The sequence below is a fragment of the Anarhichas minor genome, unplaced genomic scaffold (genome assembly GCF_050575085.1).
Source record: "Anarhichas minor isolate MPS153535 unplaced genomic scaffold, ASM5057508v1 ptg000014l, whole genome shotgun sequence".
Taxonomy (NCBI): domain Eukaryota; kingdom Metazoa; phylum Chordata; class Actinopteri; order Perciformes; family Anarhichadidae; genus Anarhichas; species Anarhichas minor.
The window spans coordinates 4,923,533-4,928,506 of record NW_027466460.1 but is presented as its reverse complement, the minus strand read 5'-3'; positions in this window follow the sequence as shown (position 1 = coordinate 4,928,506).

Here is a 4,974-nt window from a genome sequence, read left to right as displayed (position 1 = left end):
ACAGCTGGGGAAAACATCGGACAGGTGGGTGTGTTTGTGTGTGTGTGTGTGTGTCCACGTCCGTGTGTGTCCCTCCGTCCTCTCCGCTTTGTTTACTTCTCTCACTGGACCAACACATCATCCACAGAGCTGGAGCCACATGACTCAGCTGGTTGGAGTCCACAGCCAGTCAACACTAACTGTTATATAAACCTCATGTGCAGCGTGTCCTTATCTCAATTAATCCGCCGAGATAAAACTTTTATCACAAAGCTGAACCACGCCTCATCCTGATGTTGTGACAAATCTGCTGACGGCACGTTGTTAATTGGAGGTGTAAAGGTGAGCGATGTGGTGGAGAACCGGAGACAGGAAGACGGTGTGTTTGACCGTATGAAATGAAGCATATGAGAATAATCAGATGTGAAACATATGTATCACAGAGGAAAAGTAATTTCATGTATGAAAACATTCACATAAAGGAACGTGAGAGATGTAAGATATTCCTCGTGTGGTAAATTCAAATATTTCCATATTTCACACGTGAAATATAATAATTTACGTGAAAACATAAATGTCATGTGTGCTTTTTATAACAGGCGAAATATAATATTGTACACAGAGAGAATGGTGGAGTATGCTTGAATGTTGCATACAACTAGAAAGCAGCGCAGAAGGACGTACACTCTAAATTGAACTTAATTATTTTAATGTAATTTGAATTATAATTTTGTTTAAAAGTTTTCATGATTGAATAAAGTTACATTGTATTTTCTATAATCAGCATTAGTTGATTGGATGGAAACACTTTGATTTCCATGTTTTTATGGTTGAATAAATTAAACTTTAACAGAAGTAAAAAGTGGCACATTATATTCCATATTTTAAAGTCTAGCATCAGTCACTGCTAAAAAACACTTTGCCGGATTAAGAAAAACATTAGTTGAAATTAGACCCATTATACGTGTAAGCAATGTTACATCACTGGCATCGTAGCTTCAGTGAGACGTCACTTTCGTCACTTTTGGGTGTGTACAACTTTCTTAAAGTGCAAAATTTACTTTAAAATTGTCAGACATCATATGTGTAATTCTTGACACAATTCTAATGGGATCAAATGATTATTTGTCTCATACTGGCTCACTGGGACATATGAACAGAATTAAGTCGTTACTTCTGTTATTGTTAATACCTGTGCTTTTCCTGCTATGACAAGTCAAATTCTCTGCTGTGCCTACCAGAGTCCAAATGTATTCTCCTTTTAGCTCATTGTTCACTAGCCAGTCACAAACATTGTCTGTATTCCGTATGGTTTGGTTTATCATAGTTTGCTTGCTGACAAAAAAAACCCAGAAAACTAAACAGTTTGCTGGAAACAAGGCTGATTAGAGTGGAGTTTATGGATTACCAACACAATGAGCTAAATGAGGCCACAAAGCTCTGTAGAGCTGCACAGTAGGGTAATAATTATTCGTGGGTTCATCGCTATGAGCAACACCTTTCACAGTAGCCAATAGATTCATTTGGAATATGAAAATATAGTTTAGTGCAGCATTAACGTCAGGCACCGGGATGTTTCTTTCGCATGAATGCAGCCGACTTTTGGACTTAATGTAAACACAAAACTGTGCTCGGCGACAGTGAGACATCTGGTGGAAGTCCCTCCTATTCACTGTAGCACTGCACAAATAAACACTTTGTACGTGCTCAGTGGGAAATCACACTTAAACACATAAACATACCCTCCATATTGTGGTCAGTGCAAAATCACATGTGCACTCTCACACACTTAAGTGTTTTCTGAAACAACACTGATGTGTGAAGGGAGTCCTGTTTGACTGCACTATGCTTTCATTCTCCAAATCACATTTCTTTCTCTTTTCCTTCTATCCCTTCATCGCTGTTAGTGATGACTCAGAGGAGCGATGAGTCACAACATCCTCCAGGTCTCAAAAACACACACACACACACACACACACACACACACACACACACACACACACACACACACACACACACACACACACACACACACACACAACCTTTAACATCCTTTTACTGGAAGCAGGGTCCCCTTTTCAGTCAGAGAAATATTTTTGTTTTCCTTCCCTGGTTCCCTTTACTCCCCTGTACTCTCTGGGGTGGGTGCTGTGTATGTTTGTGTGTGTGTGCGCATGTGTTAATTAAAGTTGGGAGGAGAGCTTTGGATGGGGGGAGTGAGCTGCCAAAGGCTGCTGGATAAAGTAAACAGGCAGACGCACAGTCACATGCAGAAAGCGCACCCACTGCAAACTTCCACCAAGAAAGAGTATGATTTGCTGCAGTGGGACAGATCAGATCAGTCAAATAAGTAGAAGTACTTACATGTTCTTTTATTAATGAACAATTCACCACACCAATTACATCCCTTTAACCATAAAACACACTTCTTTAGCCTTTGTAGGATTACATAAATCAACAACTCTTCCACTTCCAGGTCCGTCACTTCTTCCTCCTCTCTTATTTTTTCGAGTCAAACTTGATAAAAAGACGAAATAAGTTCCAGCCAGTGGTTGAAAGCATTTTTAACATTTTTTGGCAGAGCCGGCAGACTAAAGGTGTAAACTTTAACTCTGTCTGAGTTTAGTCGAGCACAGTGGAGTGGTTGTCTTAGCCAGCACGGTAAACACTCACACCAGTGCAGCTGTTCTGCTAAGAGAGAGATTACTTTTTTCTCCACCATGGAATCTCCATCCTGAAACTATCTGCAGTGTTTGGCTTCGTGGTTTTTTTATCAAGGCATGACAAATGACAACTGCACCTGTTGGAAAAACACCACTTAGCTAAAACAGCCCTCTTGCCAAATGAACACCAGACCATCAGCCAACGTGGAAAGCGACTGGTTTGATCACAAACCTAAAAAATGTTGAGGAAATCATAATGCAAAAATGATTTGAATCAAATATACCACACCAAACACCCATATGTCACAGACACACTGAGAGATCTTAACCTCAAAATAAATCTTACAATAAGCAGTCACGTGGTGTGATCACAACACAAAAAAACTTTCACTGCAACTCTGGGAATTTGAATATTCTTACTTGAGGGCTCACTGTTGCTCACTGCTGCCCTTTTTTATTCTTATATATTTTTCCTTGTTTATTGTAAAATAGTGTATTGTTTGTACATTGAGAGCGGAGTGGAAACCGGAGACAAATTCCATGTATGCGTACGCATACATGGCCAATAAAGCTGATTCTGATTCTGACATGTTCTCTAAGTAAAGCAAGCTTTAAGGTCTTGGCAGAAACCTTGGTGAGAGCAATGATACAATTTCGAGAATGCGTTGCCATAAATCTGAAATTAAATCTGTTTTTTTTTCTCCTGAAAGGATATTGAAGATAGACAGTTCTCATCTAGAAATCCCCCTTCTCAAGTGTCTCCCCCTCTGCTCTCACTCTCTTATTTCCATCTCGCCCTGCAGGCTTTCAGCTTTTCAAACTGCTGCTTCATGTACTTGGACTACAGGTCCGAAAGAGCACGATTATGCATTCAAGCACTGTAAAGAGTGGGAGACGGTGTGTGTGTGTGTTTGTGTGTGTGTGTACGGCGAGCCACTCTGCTTTCAGTGAGAAAGAGAAGGAAGGGAAAGGGAGAGAGAAGGGGGCTTTGCCATGCAAATCCCTCCTACTGCTTTATCTACCTCCTCTCATATTGTCCATAGCAACACGGATATGGGCCGTAATGAGGAGGACACGCAGGTTAACAGCACCGAGCTGGCTCAATGAGTGTAGTTGACACATCCTTCAGGTGCGCAAACGCACACAAACGCACATACACTCCCACACACACACACACACACACACACACACACACACACACACACACACACACACACACAAACACACACACACACACAAACACACAGAAACAGCAGTGTCTTATCAGAGAGAAATCAAGGAGGTGTACATGTTCGCTTTAAAGCCATAGACAGACGGTGTGATTCCATTGATAAGCCTCGTTGGACTGTTGGCAGCAACTTTACACACACACACACACACACACACACACACATGCACACGCACACAACCTCTCTCCCTCTCTTTTATTTGACAGTCCCGGGCTTATTTCGATTTATGAGTGTATTAGCGCCATTACCCGAACACGTGTCAAGGCGCTGCTTTACTAAGGAGGCGGAGGGTCACGTTTGACTGCACTTACACATATGCACAGACACACACACACACACACACACATACACACACACACACACACACACACACACACACACACACGCCACAGCAGTTGGGGAGAGATAATGAAAAAGAGGGCGAACAGTGTTTTTATTTGAATCGATTGCAGCTCGGTTGTAAAAAGGCCAACAATACGCTGGACAACAAGGATATTTTCATATTTGTGTGCGTTCCGCAGTCAGACTTTGACACATTTTAACCATGCACAAACACTGAATGTACTGTATAAGTCTCAATTACTGTCAGAGAGAAACAGGCCCAGCATAACATTTGACTGTTGTAACTGTGTATTTTGTGGTCTCCAGAAGGGTCATCATTGTTTAACGGAGTAATCCGCAAGATTCTGTACAGCTTTAGAAACATCTTTGCGATTAAGAGGTTTTTGCTGTACGAGATTTAAAGTGAGCTCAGATAAATGTTAAAAGTGTCCAACTCAGCAAAGGTCCAGTAACAATAAGCAAATCATATTTTTGAGTGGAGGGCACTTTAAGTATTTAGAGCTGGTATGTTTTGTCTTTACTGCATTTCTGAGCTTTTGATGGTGATTCTCTTTTTTTTGTCCGTTTACTCACATTAATTAAACACCTAGTTATATTTATCTACTTTCGCAAAACTACAGTAAGTCCATCATTTCCTGTGTATATGAGAAGTTTTCCTGACATCTCTGCTTCCGTTTAAACTTACAAATATGTAGCTTTCCTGAACTGCATACATTCATTGATATGAAACAAAATTTTTACAAGTTTACAGCTTTTCAAAG